Consider the following 21,938-nt stretch of genomic DNA (forward strand, 5'->3'; position numbering starts at 1 on the left):
TTGTGCCGACTTTTAAGGGCGCTGATGCAGGTTGTAGGCCTACCTTGCGTTAAGCCACCATCTTTACCCATTTAAGGTGTTGATTGTTAAAGATACAATATTGTCTGTGGGACCGCAGTGTTTATGTCTCTGCTTTGATCCGCTCTGTGTTCATGTAAATACCGTAAATACACACAGATCAAAACAGAGACACAATATTGTGTGTGGGGGTGTGTCCCGGAAAGCGACACTTGATACTGGAAAGTGGAGGATATTAATGATTGTGTTACATTTGTAGCAGCGGTGCACATACCATTAATATGGGGACATGCCGGACAGATCAAGTAAGGGTGACGATCCACCCGCTGTGAAATGAACTTATCTTCCATATTTGCCGTACACTTGTGTTTACGGAAGTTGAGATGTTTCTCGGTTGTGATTGGTTGTTCCTCGTCACATGACGAGCGGTGCGCGCTTCTGCAGTGCACGTCTCCATTGAAACCAATGGAAATGGGCTCGCAACGCTGATGTGTATGGCTCCGTACAAAGTTGTACTCATTGCATTAGTATAGGCTACTGTAGCTTTTTACACTGGAGGCGCCCATCTCGGCTGAAGTCGGTTCATATTAACCTAAAGGTACATAATTAAATGGTAAATGTCGCCTTTAAGGAGCAGAACATTTTTGTATTTGTGTGTGAATAATGAAATAATTTCAAATATGTTTTTCTGTTATAGGTAATTGGTGTGGAGAAGATTTACCTCAGCCTTCCTTTGAACATTGTTCCAAAGGCTCTGTAGTAAATGGTGAGTATTCAAATGTTTTGTGTGATTTACTTGACTAACTTAAACTTCATCTTTAACTAATTGAAAACTGGTATTAGTCTGACAATTTCTGAATATTTATTCATAACATTTACATACTGCAAACATTGCAGGGATATACACATTTTCTGATTTATTAGGCAAAAGTTATTCAGAAAGTGAGAGGCAAAAGCCAAACATTCTGTGATAAAGCCTCCTTCACAAAAGTGATAATGTTTTGTTTGTTGAAATGGCTAGGGTGTTTCTTATATGTAGTCTTATATTACAGTAATACTTATTTTAAGTCGCTTTGGAAAAAAACGTAAACTAAATGAAATGTAATGTAGTCTAACCTGGTTGTTCGTACTTGATATAAAAAGTTATTCTCACTATAAAACCAAAACAGGAGTAATGTGGTCCCTTTTCCGTGCTCTGGTCAATACATTTTGAATCAGCTGAAGCAACTTAACTGAGTTTTTGGTACACCCTGTTAATAAAGAGTTACAATAAGCTAGCCTTGAAGTAACAAATGCATGGACTAGTTTCTCTGCATTGTTTTGAGGCAAGCACACAACTACAATCATAACATCATTAGGAAATGATTTCATGATTTTTATGACTGTGATATTTTGTTTTCTTTGATAAATGCGGAGTTTAAGCGCATAACAACCCTGCCCCTCCAATCAAGAGTTCTCTCTCAGCTGGATGTGCTATCTGACAAACTTCTGAAGGTTTTTGAGTAGAGAGGAGGACAGATAGGCCAGCGTCTGAACTGTATTATGTCAAACATGACTCAAGTAAGAATTCATTTTAAGGAAATTATACATCGAGTCAATAGTGTACACATTTCATTGAGCAAAACAGATTCTTTCTTTTCTTATTCCCCTTCACTTAGGTTGATGATGTCGATTTAGGCCGGGATTGTCTTCTCAAGGGGCTGTGTGTGCACCTCAACGAGAGAGTTTGTGGTCAGTAGAAGTAATATTTGACTTTTTGATTTTTTTGTTGGGCGTTAAAATATGTATTTATTGAAACATCACATAGTATATAGCCTAAACCCTAAAGTATGTGAACATCCCTGTTTTTTGTTTAATAGCCAGACTACACTGAAAAGCTAGAGGGCTTTTAATTGTAAACGGATACAGGAAATGAAACATTTTTTATCAGGTCAGACAGGAGTATATCAGATAACAAGGAGGCTTAAAAGTACTGAAATCTGACCAAATGTACTTGTTAAACACAGGGACTTAGTAATGGGTATATATATGTATTGATTTGTTAGATCTCACTCTGTTCCTTTTGTGACTGTGCACTCTGCAGGCAGAAGATGAAGAAGTCCTTCTGCGGTCCATTGAGGGGATTACAGTGGGACTTTATGTTGTCAAACCCAATTCCACCATGAGAGCAGAGGATATTGGGATTGTCCTGGAAGGCCAACAGGTACTAACCGATGTGGACAACATTGCATTAGCTGCTACCATGCTGTTCGGACTCATGTATGTGATGAACCTGAACTACCCCCCTAAACTGAAGTACACGTTCGGAGTGCTCCAGAAAAATTGTATGGAGCTAGAAGGCAACATGCTCTCCAAGAAAGCCCAATCGTTAAAAAACAAACTATTTGAGTGAGCTGTTGCCATGGACCATTGCTGATTGGTCCACCTGAAGATACAGCAGTATTTCAGCTGCAGCCATGCAGTCCATCTGCCCTCTCATCGACCTCTCCTACTCCAAACTCTGTGTCTGTGGTAGAAGATCTGATCTGTTATTCTGTGTTGTACATTTATTTTCATTATTGTAAAGCTAAGCTAATGTAACCTGTCTTGAGGACACGCTTTGTTTTGTTGGAGTGAGAAACCCTTTTTGTTTGAACCCCTTTTCCTCCTGTTTTTCTGGTAGGAGTTAGGTAAGAAGCCTGAATTTTTTTTTTTTTTCGACTAGGCTTTGGCATTTTTTATTAATGAGTTACAAAAATAAGCTTTTTTTGCCATTTGGCACAATAAACCTTTATTTTAGTCGGGATAATTGTTTCCTTTAAAGTGGACCTATCATGCAAAAAATATTTGAGCGAAATGAGGAATGGCTAAAATGCATGATCTGTTTGGTATTTTGAAAAAAAAAAAGTATAAATATGCCTTAGGTATGGTCCTACACTATATTATTCAAATATAGCATGATAGGTCCACTGTAAGCTTCTTTGCTGTGTTCTAACACAATAATGTATATATACATGCAACACAAACATTTTTTATTTATTTTATTTCTTTATTTTCAATGTATTTGTTAATTCGCCAATATCAAACCTGCCATTTCTAGGTAAAATCATTGAAAAAGTAGTTTTTCAACATGTAGTTGTTACCTTCCACTCCACAAACTGCAGCGACTAAAACCAGGCCTTGTCCTTTCTGATGTTGTCCTTGTAGTAAGCATTGGTTACATCATATAAAATAGTGTGTTTTTCCACTTCCATGATGAAAACCTCGTCGTCCATTGTGCGTATCGTAGTGGAGGTGTTGTGATGATGGAGGGGGGTCTGCTAAATTAGTATATGTGGGGGATGGGCCTGGCCCGGATGCTCACCTTTCCACTTCCTGCGAGGGGGGGCTGCCTGCCCGACCTTATGTTACGGCTGCGCTGCGGCAAACATAGGATTCATCCTAATTTTAGAGAAGCGGCGAGACGCTTCTGGGACGCTTCTGGGACGCGTCTGAGCCGTAACACGGCGCGTGTGGTGGAATAGCACCCATTGACTAGAGTGGCCGCGATCCTTACGACCGCCGCGGCACCGCCACGGAGCAGCCGTAACGCAGCGCGGCGCAGACGGACCCGGTGGAAACTGGGGGTAAGGCGATATGGGTCCGTTCTTATTGTGCATCCATGGGTAAAGGTAAAACTCATGTAGTACTGAACACGTCACATCACATGAACGTGCCGGGCGGCGCGGTCCCGTGGGTTAGATGCGCATTCATAATGCAGAGGGAAATAACTCTCAGAATAACGTTATTAGCACATTTTTACAACTTGATGAACGAATGGTTTTAATAAGGGCTACACAAGTGTTCATACTGGGTAGTTTATTTAGTTTAAAAAAATTATCCAACGATTTACAGACCACTCTTTCCCCATGTAAGTCAATGGGAAAAAGTGTTTCCGGGCCTGGCAACCAAATGGAAGTGTAGTACCGCCGTTTAGCCAGCACGAATATTTTCATCTGAGTCCTGCGCACTTCCTGGGGGCTTGACACAAACAGGGACCAACTGGCCTGGCTACGTAAATAAAGCACAGAGAGCCCTGATCTTTCAACATTTTGCCTGAAAAAGAGCAGGTAGAGTAAAAAAAATCGATCAAATTGGGTTTTTGAAGATTAAAGCCTGTGTTGCTTTGCTGAGAGTTGCATGCTTCCTTCAATGTATCTGTCATCCTGCACCCTGGATTAATATAGGACAGGATGTACTTACCACAACAACTCTGCCAGCCTCCAAAATGGCCCTGAACTCTTATGTCATCCCTGATCATTCCCAACACATTTGATGAAAGACATTACATGATGTCATGAGGATCACATCCTGAAAAGAGGCTGAGGAGATGTAACCGTACGAAATGGAGCAGTGACCTTGGAAACAGGGCTGTCATCACATCTGTCTCTTGTGTCCAATTCCTGTCACTGATTCCGGCTCATTTTAGTATCTCGATTTATGTCTTAAGTGTTCAAAGGAATAGATTTTTGATGAACACACCCAAGTTTGCCATGAATTTTCCCTCATAAAGGTTTAATTCATCCGCAGAATGTGAGAAAACTCAATTCTGCACTTTGAGAGCTCCTCTTGCTTCTTGCTTTGGCTGGATCTCTCTTATTTTCCCACAAACACACCCATGTGGACATGAACTAACACACTGTGTGCTAGTGTGTGAAATATTCCATGTTTCCAGGGAAACCCATCTGATATCTGTTTCAGTCATTACCGTAATAATTGTCACTCCACTGCACAGAGTAAGAGCCTGGTGGACTTGGATTGAATAATAACTAGATAAGGGAAGGGAGGGAGCACACTGCAAAAAATATCAATCATAACAAGTCTTGTATTCAGTCTGACGGGCTTTTCTTCCCTAAAAATAAAGGAGATTCAAGCCCAGTGGGATAATTCCTCTTGTTTTTAATGCATTTGGATTCGTCTCATGGTTTCTAATTGTCATTATATTAAATGAGACATAATGAAGGAAGATTGGTTTAGAGACAAATATACTTGGTCGAAGAAAACTCTTGAAACAGACGTATAAGAAGATTTTTCCTCTTTTTTAATTAAAGATTAGCATTCTCAGCTGAAAGGTAATTTGTATATAGATATAAATCAATATTTTTTCAGCGTGACAGTGAGATGAACAGGTAATACCAATGAGCATCTGTTGAGCACGGCCCATAATGCTCACTTTCACGCTGTATGTGTTTTTGCTTCACTAGCTGACAGCCACATGCATCTCAACTTCTCTGAGAATGTTCAGCCGCTATGTCTTATAAAACATTTTCATTGCCGTATGCATTGTCAGCTTCTTTATGCTGTTCTCTCAAGGCATGAGCAAAGCTTTGCTCTGTCTTTTTTTTTGTTTCGCGATTGATTTTGCTCAAAGCGTGCATCTCCCAGTGGGTGTTGAAAGGCTTTATATTGATGTAAATGCTACACTGTACTGATTGAACTGCTTTACAGCTGAGATTGATGCGCTGGTTGATATGTCTACTGTTGTAAAAGATCTACAGGTCATTGCAGTGATCAAAGGTGTTCATACAATTGCTCTATAACACTTTACTAAATGGCCTGCAATGTAGAGGGTAACCCTTTACAATTTACAGTTATTTCTTTACTCTGTGCCAGTATTGTAACCTAAGTTACAACGTAGAAGGATGTTAATCAAAGGAATAAGGGGGTTACAATCCAGAAACTAAACCATGAGCCTGTTTTTCAGGTTTCAGGCTCGAAAATGACATTCCCAGAACAAATGACCATATCTTCCCTTCTAAAAGGGTTAAATTAATAATCTTTTCTCTCAAAGTAATGATAAACCTGTGAGTTGGATGTAGAAAAGTCAGAATCAATATAGATGTTTTTTATTTTAAAGAAAATTCAGATTGAACATGGTAAAACACTGTAAATGATAGTGTCCATCCCAAAAATATTTTGTACTTATAGTGAAAACTAACCTGATGATGGGTTAGTAGACTAAAAGCTTTAGGAATCCAAAGTACAACATATAATAAGTACCCTGTATCAAGATTGATGTAAAACAAGTGATATTTGACCTTTTTAGACAGATTTAGCAAAAAAAAACCTCTTCTGGGGCCATTTGGGTGGATTTTCCATATCTCTGGCCCCCCTTGCTGGATTTTGACATGTGACATCTCTTTCTAACCGTCAGAGCCAATGGAATCGAGGGGAACTCACACATAGTCCTTATTTGGTAATGTGTGTGTGTTAGACTGCCGCATAGCCAAGCCCGGAAACAGCAGCCACTCTGGTGGCTACCATTAGCAGCTAACTTTTGCTCTGCGATTTTTACATAAAAATGGAATTATGGATTATAAATGAAATAATTGTTTTATACAGAGACGTTAAAAACCTATGGATTAACCGATTCAGCCGCGTTTTTTCTCGTTTGAATGCCATTGAACACGTATTTTGATCAGATTGACAGCTACGGTGAGACGATCTCCCTAGAAGCTCCGTAAAGGTATGTGTTGTGATGTCTGTGTTTGCTTCCCCTGTCGCGAGTTCGGATCACTCAGTGATGATACTATATACCTAAATAATCTGTGGAACCTCAGCTTTAATCGGATATCTTGTATGTGCAGCTACGATAAGCAATAAGGGTACTTTTATCTTGAGTTCTGTGCCAATGTCCGTTACCATTTTTCGCTAAGGGGTCATTTAGATGCTTCTTATGAGACTTATGTTTTGTTTTGGTAAAAATAGTTTGTATCGTCAGTTAGCTGAGATTATTCCCGTTAATCTGGTATAACACATTAATAGGTTCTTAAATATTAAGATCCCCTGAGACACAGTGTCGTGAAAAAAAACCGTGTTGGGGTTTAACAGGTTAAGAAGGAGTTTTTTTTTTAAGTAATAGTTCAAATAACAGGTACTGGAAGAATATTATACCAAATACAACCAGCCAGAGCAAATGAATAGCTCATATACAGTATCTTCACTTTAAATAGTCAAACTGAATGATAGACTTTATTGGAATAAAGGTGAAAGTGGGGTTACACCTTATCAGGTCGATTCATGCAGAATTGACATTTCAACCCAGTCTCACGGCATTTCGTGTTCACCAACACGATTTTTAATCTATTGATTCGTGTTCACCATCACGATTTGCCCCTTTTTTTCGTGTTGCACAGGACGATTTTAAAAGCAATGTATTTCTACTGGTAACGTGTTTCGTGCCTGCAGGCTGCAGCACGTCTTTTTCTCCGGTCGGGTCGTGGAAGACCGGAAGCTGTGTGGTTCATAAAAACATGTTCTTACTCAATATCAAGCCACAATTATTGCTTTTATTTTAAATCGTATAATTTCGGACTTTTGTTGCCGTCTGTGAGGAAAATAAATGGGGCTCAGAGCCTCAGGATACTGAAATCTGTATTTTGAAATATTTTTTTCCTTCTAATTTGTTATTCTTTTCAAAATAACACACTGTTATTTACTCACCAATAACACACAATTATCCTTGCTTTTATTTATTGGTTTAATTCCATAATCTCGGGCTTTTTTGGTGTCCGTCAGGAACTGAATTTCAAAATAAAAATAACCGGAAACAGACGTAGGCCTGTAAGGGACATTTCGAGCATCATTGCGATTGTCAACATTTCTGAGTTTAGGATAGCCAAAGACACTACACTACCCATAATCCCCAGCTATCGTTTAGGACTACAGTTCCCGTAAGGTTACGCAGAGCGTCAAACAGCTGTGTGAAATGGAACGAAACCACGCCAGTCTATCCAAAACTGGAATCGAATGCCCCCCCAGAACTACACATGCTGGCTATTGTGTTTCGCAAAATGTTCTATGGGACGTCTCTACTGAACGTTTTCGTTTTCCCCACAATTAGAAGTTGCCATTATTAAACACATTGGTGTTATGAAATGTAAAACATATAATTAATAAATGGGTGAAAATCACTTGTGTCCATAATGCGCAGCATTATATTAATGCCATATACCCACATGACAGCTCATTGCTACTTTGTAATTCTACTCCACTACAATTCAGAGGTTAACCTGGTATGTTTACTCCACTGCATTTATTTGAGTTACTTTGCAGATTCTGATTAATTATGTGAAATATATAAACAACCCTTAAATCAGACTTTAGTTACACCTGAGTAAAATTCAGGTAAGGTGATTGTCAAGTGCCAACAATCAGGAGAGATATTTGATAGTTGGTGCTTGAGAAGACTAAACATGTATCTGCAATTGACATGAATGGAAACAAGTAATAAAGTATATTCATTACTCGTTATTCTCTACTAATAGTTAATTAAAGACTGTATTATGGCTATTTTGCACATCCCTTTCAAGATTTTCAAAGGTTTATTGACATATCATACACAACTACGGTGTAGTTATGCAATGAATGAAAAACTTGGGTCACAGGTTCCTCAACAGTGGACAAGACATCTATCAATATGTGTGTACCTCCACCATTAAACTGTGATATTCTGCACATTTCTTATTCTATCTACATACATAAGAGTATAATTAATGTGTATAATATCAGTTAAAATAAGTGCTTCAACATAGTTAACATTGCAGGAAAGCAATATATTAGACGTTAATTACTTTGTCAGGCTTAATATTTAATATGTAATGTTTAAATAAAGGTTAATCCGTTTTTCTGTTTTGCACCTCCTCCTATTAATATCTGTGTACATCCTGCACTAAACTGTTTTATTGTAGAGATAACTTATAGTATCTTCTTGATTTTTTATATTCTATATTTCTATATTTATACCTTCCCCCTATGAAAGTATGTACTCTTAATATTTTTTTAATCAAATATAACACATAAAACAATAATTCAATAACGTGCTTTAACCACTAGGAGGTACACACGAGGTGCACACAGCCATAATAACTTTGTATTATTAGTGTGTATGTACAACATCTGAAGATGTATAGTTTTATGCATGCTTTCACATCATTTTACAGCATATTGCTATACTATTTCAGACTCAGTATTTACATTCTTACATTCAAAGAAAATCAGTAATATCTTTGAAAACTACAGTCCTTTTCTCTCAGCTGTGCACCGTTATGGTGTAAATATAACCTATCTATGAATTAGATCAAATGTAAAAGTCAGCCGAATTAGTGTAGATACTGCAAGGAGACGTATTGTGTGAAGAGAAATTGAAGATGTTGTTTAATTGTTGATATATTTATGATCCACGTCAAGTATTCAGTTTCGGCGCCATTTCTTCCAGTTTTTCCAAAGGTCTTCTCATCAGGGCGCTATAAATAAAGAAAGTTCTACGGCAGATCTGTAATATGTAATGCAGCCGAACCGTGTATTACAATGCCGTTATGTGATGACTTTCAAAGAGGAAAGCAAGAGCACTCGGAATTAGGTATTATTTTATACTTTTAAAATGTTTTCCGGATTTCATATAATATAAACACCAAATCCCAGCATGCATTGCGGCTAACACATCCAATCAACGAGCTTAAACCCATAGCTGAGGATCTTGGGTAATCGCTCGAAATGCCTACGTCTGTTTCCGGTTATATTTATTTTGAAATTCAATTCCTGACGGACGCCAAAAAAGCCCGAGATTATGGAATTAAACCAATAAATAAAAGCAAGGATAATTGAGTGTTATTGGTGAGTAAATAAAAGTGTGTTATTTTGAAAAGAACAACAAATTAGAAGGAAAAAAAGATTTAAAAAATACAGATTTCAGTATCCTGAGGCTCTGAGCCCCATTTATTTTCCTCACAGACGACAACAAAAGTCCGAAATTATACGATTTAAAATAAAAGCAATAACTGTGGCTTGATATTGAGTAAGAACATGTTTTTATGAACCACACAGCTTCCGGTCTTCCACGACCCGACCGGAGAAAAAGACGTGCTGCAGCCTGCAGGCACGAAACACGTTACCAGTAGAAATACATTGCTTTTAAAATCGTCCTGTGCAACACGAAAAAAAGGGGCAAATCGTGTTGGTGAACACGAATCAATAGATTAAAAATCGTGTTGATGAACACGAAATGCCGTGAGACTGGGTTGGACATTTATATAGGTGCCGGGTCCCGGTCTTTTACGGGATTTTCTTTCTGTAAATCCAATGTCATTTTATGTTATGGAAGCTGAATCTGAATCACAATTTTCTTGTGAGGATTTTTTGTTATGATGTATTCAAAAAAGTGATTGCCCGAGAACTGTACATCTTCTATCATGAGACGTCGCGGCTGTCTGTTAATCTGCAGAAATGTTTTACCTCTCCTCACAGAATCAGTTTCTGACCCCTTTGTTAGAGGAACAAAAGGTGGGCACGGGGCTAGACCATAGGGAGCTTAGTTTGCATTATTAAAAATACTTTATTAAGCCTCTTGTTCTGCTACAAGCTCTCTGACTGAAGCGTGTGGATTTATCAGTAAGACATTATGCAGCTGTATCTACCACTGATGCAGCAACTCCAGGGAGACTGCTACTTGCATATAGTTTCATCATATCCAAAGAAATCCCACAGACGGTACTCCAGTTGTGCATCAAAGAAACTTTGAAGATCCATACGAACCCTTTCTTAAAGTTTGTCAAGCTCTTTCCGATGTGGTCAGTGGTTGAGCAGGTGGAAGTTCAACACCCCATGTTCAGACTCTTGAATGCTGCTGCTCAACAAAAAATAAAAGATGGTCTAGAGTGTGGCTTTATAGTACCATACAGTGTTTCTGAGGTCAGGGTCAGAGAGGAGGTGCTTTACAGTATGAGTCTAGAATTTGTCCATAAATCATTCATTGGGTGAAGAGATAACAATACCTGGAAAATGATTTGTGGCTGCTCAAATGCTGCAAAAGCAATCATATCTCCTGCAGATACATTTGCACACAAGCAATTTGCTTTGACAAACAAAATTGTGAAGATCTAAGTCCTAGCTGATTTGAAAACGTGGGAATGATTGTAAATGGACTCAGTTGATTGAGTTGGAAGCGGAAAGGAAATGATCTACTGTTAATGACTGGAGTCAGCATAAAGATAGTCTTTTTCATTATTTCTTCCGGGTTAGGGAAATATTGTGGTTTTGGTCATATTGAAAATGTAAATGTATCTCATCTGATTACAATATTTTAGTACAACCCCTTTCACACATGAACAACACAAGTGAAATGATCAAGGAAGGAGCTATATGTCTGAAAACGAATGACATGTTTTGGATGTCAGGAAAACAATATATATGTTTATGTACAACATTTCCTTTTAGGAGACTCCAGGCAAGAGTTCTAATAAAACACATTTGCTATAAGTTGTAGGCCAGAAGGGCTAGAAAACAGCCTGTCCACTTTTCATGAGCACATTCAAATGAGTTTGACCACATCATGTTTTGTGTTGTCAAGTTCAAGTTACATTGCGTCCTTTTATGGCGATTCTCCTCCTTCTATCTTCCCCAATGCTCTCTCAGATTGTGTCTCTTTTCTCCTCTCCGGATCTTTACAGGATGATATTCACATGCTAACTAAGTGCAGTTTTATTCTGATTCATCATTAGTGGCTCAATGTCGCACAAGTCACACCTTCCCTCCTTTTTCAATGCCTCAATAGCATGACCTTCCCAAAGCTCCGTCGAGCCAATATGTCTCATTACTGCGCCATGGGGGGCTGTCACACACACACACACACACACACACACACACACACACACACACACACACACACACACACACACACACACACACACACACACACACACACACACACACACACACACACACACACACACACACACACACACACACACACACACAAACAAATGTACACACGCAAATGAAAAAGACACACACAGATCACAGATAAGTAAAGATAGAGAAAATAATACTGACAGGCACACACAAACAAATTATTTGCATACACATATCTCTGCAACTTTCTACTTCAAGCACACACAAAGATGCTTTGCAGTGTGTGTGTGTGTGTGTGTGTGTGTGTGTGTGTGTGTGTGTGTGTGACTGACAGAACAACTCCAGAGAAAAAGAAATAGGTCTAAAAAATGAAATAGAATGAAGGTTTGAGTGATTTATGCACACACACAAACACACAAAATCACGCAAAGGAAACCTTGTGCAAAACAAAAGTAGAATAAACAAACACAGAGTATTATTTGAAATGGGTTTTCATATTTGAGGAGAGGGAGGTGTAAACCTCTATAACATGTTTGCCTTTCGTTTGTTCAATAGTCACAAGGTCAAATCTGTCAAGTGGTTTTTATATTAGTTCAGGTTCGGAATAAATCACAAAGATGATCGGGGTCTCAAATGTGGTTATTATTTCAAGCAGAGAAATACATTTGGTACAAAGATCTTTTAATCCTTTGTTATGACTTGCTGTTAAAAGTGCTCATATATTTTAGATGCCAGTGTTCATATTACATCAATAACTAATAAAACAACCCAGAAAAGTGTGTTACGTCAAGGACCAAGGTACCTTAGTTCAGCTTGTGTTGTTGCCCTGAAATGATATGTTGATAGAACATTCAAAAAAAATGTAATGTAACGTGTAATGGACATAATTCTGAGTAGATGCTTTAGAGAGAATAACATATTGTCTTGTTAAATCACCGGGATCACAATAAGGACATTTTCTGCCGCTGCTGCAGCTTTCAGAAAAGTTTCCACCAAAACCTGATCTTCTGCAACATCTCTGTTAACCAATCGAAATAGAAACTTTGCTCTATTGTTTATTTCTCACTAACATCCTTTAGGAAATAACACCCAACTGGGACCTTCAGTCACCCATTTTCCACAACAGCAAACTCCAGCTGGTATGTAGGGCGACAGACTTTGATTCCCTGAATGGAGTAATCACACACTTATGGCGTGCCACAGAACACACCCCTCTTTACACACACATTTCATGCAACATTTATCAGGCCCAGGGGCAGTATCTTCTATCCTGGAAAAGACCTCCGCTGTGGAGTGTGTGTGAGTCGGATTTATCCTCAGATGGCTGCAATCGAGTCAGAAAACATTGGACCTACTTCTTCGGGATGTTATTGTATTATTCTGAGAGAAAGTGGTTGGTGCCAAAATTGTGTTTTTCCTCTTTCTTCATGTTTTTACAGACTTTAAATAAATTCATTTGGGCTCAATCATTTGTTTCCTCATGCAGTAACTCATCACCATTTTTTAGCCATTCCTTATTCATTTTGTATTGCTGCCACGCCCTAAAAAGGACAGATGAGGTAGTATGGTATCAGAAAACTTTAAAAACCAGGATAAGCAGGAGTGTAAAAATCCTAGCATGAATTCAAAAAGTTAACTGAAACAAAGGGTAAAATCTAAACAACAACTCCTGTCTCTCATATGTATACAAATCATGTTTACCTTCTGTTAGGAGATTTGGTAGACAACTTGTCCACTTTCTTAAATCTCCTCGCGTTCCTACAAGCCATTATCTTACAGGAAGGAAACCCAGAACCTACAAGTAACCGTTTAACAATAATCCACTTTAATGGTAATATACAATGCAATACAATCAAGTACAATCAATACAGTACAAATTACATACAGTTCTGTGGGATCCCACATTTACCTGATACTCACGTGAGCCAGCCAGCCAGCCAGCCAGCCAGCCAGCCAGCCAGCCAGAGAAGAAAGAGACCGAACACAGCGGGGTTTCTGTCTATATCCCTCGCTGACCCAAGGAGGAGTTATCTGCGCCTCCCTTCCAGACCAGTGATTGGCTGCCCAAATTATCATCAACACCCCACATCTTAAGTCCCCAATCCCAGTGGCTCAGCTTCCTTATCACAGGGATCTGAGATGACTATGTCAACTCCACACCTTCCCCCTCTTCCTTTGTCCTCACAAAACCACATGTTAGCAGGCCCAAAACCAGCCCAGTTTTCTACACAAATCATTTTCAAGCTTCTTCACAGTTTGCACGAATACATACAAATATTTCCTTACAATTCCCTCTTTTGCACTCTTAAAAAGAGAGTGCAATTTACACAAGGCACTTGCAAAAAACTGCATCCTTGTCTGCTGAGTCTCCATACTTTTTATTCTCAGTGTCCACAGTGAAGGGCACTCCGTCCAGGCTCTCGTTGCAGATGACGCAGCGGAAGCAACCGGGGCGGTAAGACTTCCCCAGGGCCTGCCGGCCTGCATGTCCATGATTAGATGTCCACCTGCGTTGCACTTGTCTGCAGACTGCTGGAACCCAGAGTACAGAAAGTCCTCTTCACAGAAAACCCTTCCTGCGTCATAGTAGAACGCCTTCCCTCTCAGCCTTCGACTACAGGCGCTGCAGGTGAAGCAGCTGTCATGGTAGAGGCTGCCCATAGCTTGGCAGGCCTGGCTGGCTCCATACACCGTCTTGTTGCACTTAACCCACACTCCTGTTTCAGCGGAGAGTGGAGTCCCCTGTGCCATCCTGGCTTGCCGTGTCTTTGTCCCCTCTGATCTGCTGACGGCAGCTTCTGAGTCGATGCTGAATAGATGTCCTCCCGATCTTCCTTCTCCGGTCCGATGATGATGCCTCCCAGTCGACCTCCATGATGAGAGCCCGATCCGTCCTGATGTCGTCTAGGGTCCTCGCAGGTGTTTTCCCCCGCCGCACACTGGCTCCCGTGGTACCAGTTGTCCCCCTTTCCTTGTAGGCGGACGGCACGGGATGTCCTCTGGGTCACTCGGTCGGGGCTGGAGAGCCTGGGGTTGACAGTCAGCCTCCTGCGTCTCGGGTCCCTCTTTCGGCGTCCGCAACCTGTGTGGAGAAATCTGATACAAATCCCTCAAGCCTACGCTCCGGGCTCTGGGGCCCTCGGCTGTTTAACCCACCAGTGCGTGGCAACTTGGAGCCTGTTGGTGGGGTATCTTAAAACAACAGACGTGTGTGCACAGGTTTTCTAAATTAATTGTGCTGCTTCAGAATCTTGGACTGTGCCCACTAAATAAGAACCCCAACATCTTTAGGTAAATTAAAATAACATATTTCAATAGCTCTGAATTTCTGACAAGCATCTGTATTTATTTTTAAATGAAATCCCTGAGATCCCATTAAAAATCTAAAAATATGATTTGAACTGTTAATGTTTCTGGTAAAGAAACACACTAATCTTATGGATTCAAAAACAACCAAAATCACAATACTGACAAAGTGAATGGCTTCCTGGTGATACTGCTTCTACCCGTCAGTGCTTAGATATTATCCCACTGAAAAAATGAATACAGAATTCCCACCAACTGTCATCAAATGTCTTTCTAAATGTAGATGAAATGTATATCCCCATAATGACCTAAACAATAAAGTCTATGGCTTTTACTTCTTTACCAGACTAGTTACATGATGTTGTCCAAATTACATTGTGTCTCATTACATTACTATGTTTTAGCTTAACTGTAAATATGTTCTTTCTACATTTCAAACCTCAGTTACTTTAATACCTGTTGAAACATTAGTTGACACATTACTCACCGGTCAGCCTCTCCAGTATTTCATTCTGGACTTACATCTCTCTGGCAGCCCCTTGGCCACTGATTCTCTACCTGTGCTACCTGCTATAACTCAATCAATACTAGAGACATGTCAACATTCACCAAACAGCCTCTTATCCCCAAATATGGAGCAGGTCAATTCTAAAACTGTCAATCAATGGTCAGATTGAACAATGGAGTTGGGCAGCAGGTTCCTTTCAGTCCCTAAATGAAAAATGTACATTGTAAAGTTTACACTCCCCCTTTTTTACACATTCTCTCATGTGTAAACAAAAACCTGTATGGGAAGAAAACCTTCAGGTCATAATGGATTATAAGACAATACCAAACATTTTTCCCAGTAAACACTTGAGAGTGTTTCTCTCCATCATTCAGTCCTAAAAGAAACAGAATTCCAAATTTCCTAGTTTGAGTTTCACATTCTGCAAACAGCCACCTCCTGTGGGAGTGAAACATCATCAACCAGATTAGATACGGTTTCCCCTTTTGTGCAATGTTAGGAAACCTCTCATTTCACACATTATTATCACACAGAAATAATGTGTTAGTCCAAAACATGCTTGATTAGTCATCGTTTCAAATCATGCAGTTGCACTGATCAGGTGCAGACATACACACACTCACACTGTCAGGTTGTAAAGTCAGGTTTGGTCAGGTTCACCGCAGAGTCAGTCATTGACAGTGCCTTCCCAAGTTACCCTGTCTGTCAGGGTCAAAGGTCAGTTGGTCTCCGTCTTTTTGGCCATGTGTTGTGCTCTGCAGAGACTTTGATGTTCCAGCACAGGCCAGCATCCTCCGTCTATACAAATCTGTATATATGGAGCGCCATCATTTATTAATTCACAATTACAACTATAATGTTCAAGATATCTCCAACCCCGCCTTGCTGTTTCCCACATTCCCTGAAAAGTGTCTAGCCAAAAAAATGTCACTTCCTTATTGTACTATTACTATTACTGCAATTCATTTACACCTAATTAGTATTAAAATGACTAATAGATCTATTTCAGAAACATGTGTACATCACTATCTTGTGTCAAAACATTACTAGGATCTGTAAAGCTCTGCTATTTATTCCATAACTCATTCTATCAATTTATCTTCAATTCTGGTGCACTTAAAGAACAATGTTACCCTCTTTCACAGTGCGTGGAACTCTGGGTGTCTGAACATGAAACCAGTACCTCAAATTGAAATACTATATTTTGTTTAGAACCAGCTTTCCCTTCAACATGACCTATATAAATAAATATTTATCTGATCTTATAGAGCTGTTACTAAAACTCTCCCTTTGAACTGATCAATACTGTAACAAATTAAAACACTACCAAATTCACACACGAATAAAAAATCCAGTGCATACTTCCTTCATGCCCCCCCCTTTTTTTTGTATCAGTGTGTATTAGACTGATTTTTCACTTCCCTTTAATAGTTCCCCTCTTTTCCGCTATTTTTATTTACCAATTGACTAATTTATGGTCCATACATCTTCTTATCTTCACTTATTTATCAAGTCAATTCAAGTTCTTTACAATACATTAGTAGATACCTTGTGGAGTCTTCACAATAACTAATCCCCTCTAGGATATGAAATCCATTCATCTTCAAGCAGATACTATGTCCTTATTTATGTTTTGTTCACGATAACAATGGTATAACAACCACATGTCATCAATTCTGGTCCACCTAAAAACCAATGTTAAACTCTTTAGCAGTGTGTGGAACCCTGGATGTCCGAACATGCAACCATTCCTCCCTCCTTTATCAAGGATTTAAAAACAGAAGTCATTTCATATTTCCTATGGTAATAACTATGCTACAATGGTGAAATCAATTATTTAGATTGGAATACTATATCTGGCTTGGCACCAGCTCTCCCTTTAACATTATCCATACAGATAAAGATTTGTCTTATAGAGTGGTTCCCAAAACTATCCCACTACTTTATTCACACGTGAATAAAAATGTCAAAGAATATTATGTTAACCTGATGAAAAGATTGAAGAATATGGTTGTATTCTGAACCCTCAGTGTGTTCTCATTTTACTCTAATAGTTTACTGCTATTTTTAATTTAATAAATCTTTCTGTCTTTACGTATTTATGCTTTAAATGTGCGTTTTGTGAATAAGTGTGTTTATGTGCAAACTCACTCATTCCCGTTTTCCTTTTCTCCTCCTCTGGTTTTCTCAAGCCGTGACCCCGGCCTCCTCACTTCTGTGTTCTCTTCAGTCCATCCGCTGTAACTTCATCCGCTGTCAGCCATTGGCCCAGTTACATCTGCATGCGCCCTCATGCCAATGTTCTTGCACTGCTTTGCATTTTATCCCCTCCTTTACAGTCTCTCTGCTGTTTTTATGGAGGGCAGATTCTGCTCTCATCTCCCACACTTTGCTCTTGTGCTCAGCTTGGAACTTCATGGTCCTGTCTGAGGGACTGATGAGCGTAGATTTCTGCCCGTCAGCATGCTGTCTGGTTCTGGATGCCACAGGCGGAGATAGTTCTGGCTGCAGTCTTGTTGTTGTCGTTTCAGCTCTGGTTCTCTGTCTGTTCGATGGAGAAGGAGGAGTTTCCTGTTGGGTTAGGTCTTTTGTCTGCTTGGAGGGTCGGGACCGTAGCCTTTTCTAACTCAGAGGGGGAGTCCAGGTCTCGGGACGCATTACCTATAAAAAATCTAGCACACTGAGGTTAAATAAATCCAACCCTTTCCACTCTGACTCTTTGTAATCATACTATCTGTCTTAATTGTTAAATGCCATCTAAACAACCTAATTGATGTCTACAAATGATATTACAAAAACCCACTCTAAAAATTGTTTCATCCATTGCTACATATGTACCCAACATAACTCTTTCAGGAAACCATTTTCTCCTATACATTGAAAAACGTACATGTTTCCAGCATCACATATTCCACACACCACGAAAGAACATCTACATATTTTCTCCAATATTTTAAGCTAGTTTCTATAACAAGATTATCACGTGTGACATAATAATCAGATGTCTTGTTTGCTAACCAAGAATATTAAACTTTAAAATGTCTTTTGGCCAGTTGAAGTCCTGCTTACTTCATCCTTAAACTCTACTTTAATTTGAAACCAAAAAAGGTCTTCCTTCTCCACCATGATCCTATCTCTATATCAAAGTCCAGACAAACTGATGATTTATCTTTATAAACCATGAGGAATGACTCATAAAACACTATTCTCCCTTACTTCAGTTCCAAATCAAATGAGCCAGACAGGAAACCCCTTTTAACCACTTGAAATTGTTTATCTAAGTTGTGTTGCAAGCAGGTTAGATCTGTAATGAATTAAAATCAATATTTAAAGACGCAATATAAGTTAAATATATTGTTAAGGTAATTACTGTTTTATTGTGAAGGCATCTCTGGCGAACAGCGGCCTTTGGCTTTTATTTTGAAAGGCCGTTCCGGAACAGCCGTGTTCCTAGAAACACGGCAAATTGACAATCGTTCCAATGCATTAACTATCGTCGTGAAAGAGACAAGGAGGGGGAAGGCGTGTGGAAGGAAGCAATGAACTGAAAATGCCACCAATCCTGTTTTAACGTGATGGCGCACATTGAAAACCTAAACGCCTTGTCATAACTGACAAGCGTTCAAAAACCTTTCTGCTTATCCCTTAGGCCACTATTTTTGTCTTATTCATAACCTAAAAATACAATTGTGATGAATAGCTTGCTTTTGTATCATTACATTTACCAACATAAAACAAGGTCTGTACTAATCAACAATGACAACCCACAGACAGCTCATTTAGTTAAATATACGCAATATATTGACTTCGCTTTTATTTATCTGACTTAATTAACGTGCTTCCCCCCCTTTCAGCCACTAGATGGCAGCAGCAGAGCACAAATGAGCTTCACTCTTCTGACTCAATGTCTGATATCCATAGACAATGCTCATACAGGTTATTTAGGTAAAAATCACACAGATTTATTCCCCTTACATTTTGTCCGGCTTGATAACGTGCTTCATATGTCGTCACGCAGGACTCTCTGCCTACCTTGCGATCAACGTTATGTTTACGTCAGCCTTTCAAATTAATTTTTACAGACAAGGGAAACGGGAGCCGGTCTCGTCACAATGTAGGTGACGTTAGCGCTCTCTCCCAAGGATTTAACAGATAAAAGTCCGCTGACACTTTCGCTTATTTGGTCTTGGACTCTTATTCTACCCCCAGTTATAAACGGCGGACCGATCTTAAATATCGATCATCCAGGTTACGTCGTGTGGGACTCACACCGCACATCCCACGAACTGCACCGCTCCTACGCCACTTCCGGACTAAACTACCTGAAGATCCACGCTAAACTGCTCTAATTTCTTGTTACGCAGGACTCTCTATACCTGACGATCAACGTTCACGTGTTATATATAACTTTCCTAACATGGTAAAAAAGATGCAATGTATACTCCATTCAAACTTCAAAAACACTCTGAAACGCCTACAGACAATCATACATGGCCCTGCTATTGTCCGAGGCGCCCAAAAGTGCTTGTTCCCGACCCAGTGTGGTCCTCTGAATCCTTCCACAGCCCTGTCTACTCGGAAACGTCGGAGATCACCATTTGTTAGGAGATTTGGTAGACAACTTGTCCACTTTCTTAAATCTCCTCGCGTTCCTACAAGCCATTATCTTACAGGAAGGAAACCCAGAACCTACAAGTAACCGTTTAACAATAATCCACTTTAATGGTAATATACAATGCAATACAATCAAGTACAATCAATACAGTACAAATTACATACAGTTCTGTGGGATCCCACATTTACCTGATACTCACGTGAGCCAGCCAGCCAGCCAGCCAGCCAGAGAAGAAAGAGACCGAACACAGCGGGGTTTCTGTCTATATCCCTCGCTGACCCAAGGAGGAGTTATCTGCGCCTCCCTTCCAGACCAGTGATTGGCTGCCCAAATTATCATCAACACCCCACATCTTAAGTCCCCAATCCCAGTGGCTCAGCTTCCTTATCACAGGGATCTGAGATGACTATGTCAACTCCACACCTTCCCCCTCTTCCTTTGTCCTCACAAAACCACATGTTAGCAGGCCCAAAACCAGCCCAGTTTTCTACACAAATCATGTTCAAGCTTCTTCACAGTTTGCACGAATACATACAAATATTTCCTTACACTTCTCAGTGTCACATAACTGGAACCAACCAACTTCCCCGCTAATTATAGGGAGAGTTTAAAAGAGCAAGCATCCAAAACACACAATACAAATAACTAACCATTAATACAACATTCTCTCTTTACTGCTCACATGTCAATATATCTAAAGCCTCCAATCTATACCAATGAGTACACCAAATATAAGTATAGAATGTAATTTACTGCAAAACGATATCTTACCTATCTTCCTACATCCAAACAGTGACAGAATTAGACACACCTGTTTGCACTAAATTAAGCTTCACATGAAGAACAACAGAAATCCTATAAACCCGTCAAACAGTTCAACTTAACAGCCTGTGTCATGTATACACCTTAATTAATGATGTGTCATTAGGCAGACTCAGAAAAGTTTTAATTATGGAGAACATGAAGTAGTGCAAAGGGAGAAAGACACAGTTTTACCCATTTTGTTTCAATTAAGAATATATCACAGAATATGCCATTTCTATACATTAATACAAATAATGGTATACAAAGTTGGATTTAAACAGTTGTTTTGCTTTTGAGAGGTTTGAAACAATACAAAGAAGGATTGGTGCATGGTTGAACATATACAGTGAACTTGTTTCATTTTTAGATGCAGGTGACAGGCTAGCACGTCTTCAAGGTGGATCATTTGTGGTGCAATCCTGCCATAAAAAAGCAATCCGTCAATGTGTGACTCATACAATGTCATTTGGATTTCTCCAAATGGGTATCCCGCCCATAAGTGTGCTATCAGGAATCACAGTCAGACCACTGTCCTAAAAACCAGCTGATGGTATACCTTTTCCAGAAATGCTCAGGTATGTGACTTAAAAACACTTGTAATTATTTACCTTACATTTAATATATCCAACTTCTATCATAAAAAGACTGTAGTTCATCTGCTTCCTCCCCTCGTCACAGTGCAGACGCTTTTATAAATGAAGCACGGGCGTCTGTGGCGACACGGGGGACGATATGAAAGCAAAGGGACAGATAATCGAATGTCATCCTTATCATAGACATACATGTACAGAGCTGTAGATGAAAAATGTCAGACTCCCAAATGAAAACATAAATATGCTTTAATGTGAGCGTACAGGGAACCAAAGCCTCGAGGGTGAGTTTGTGTGTGTGTGTGTGTGTGTGTGTGTGTGTGTGTGTGTGTGTGTGTGTGTGTGTGTGTGTGACAGGTAGAGCGTGTGTTCACAGATGACAAATAGCCTCTCTAGCAGACTGCATGTTTTTGCAGTGTCACTCATTTGTCTCCCATGCAGTGCTCTCACA

At 39.6% G+C, this 21,938-nt stretch overlaps 1 long non-coding RNA gene across 1 annotated transcript; it reads left to right on the forward strand.

Moving 5' to 3' along the window:
• The first annotated feature begins 1,396 nt into the window (after positions 1 to 1,396).
• Positions 1,397 to 3,012, forward strand: LOC117467002 (uncharacterized). The gene is made up of 3 exons (XR_004554321.2): positions 1,397 to 1,578; positions 1,677 to 1,749; positions 2,102 to 3,012. It is a non-coding gene; the product is annotated as an uncharacterized lncRNA (long non-coding RNA).
• Positions 3,013 to 21,938: the final 18,926 nt, after the last annotated feature.

The sequence above is a fragment of the Pseudochaenichthys georgianus genome, chromosome 21 (genome assembly GCF_902827115.2).
Source record: "Pseudochaenichthys georgianus chromosome 21, fPseGeo1.2, whole genome shotgun sequence".
In the NCBI taxonomy this organism is placed as follows: domain Eukaryota; kingdom Metazoa; phylum Chordata; class Actinopteri; order Perciformes; family Channichthyidae; genus Pseudochaenichthys; species Pseudochaenichthys georgianus.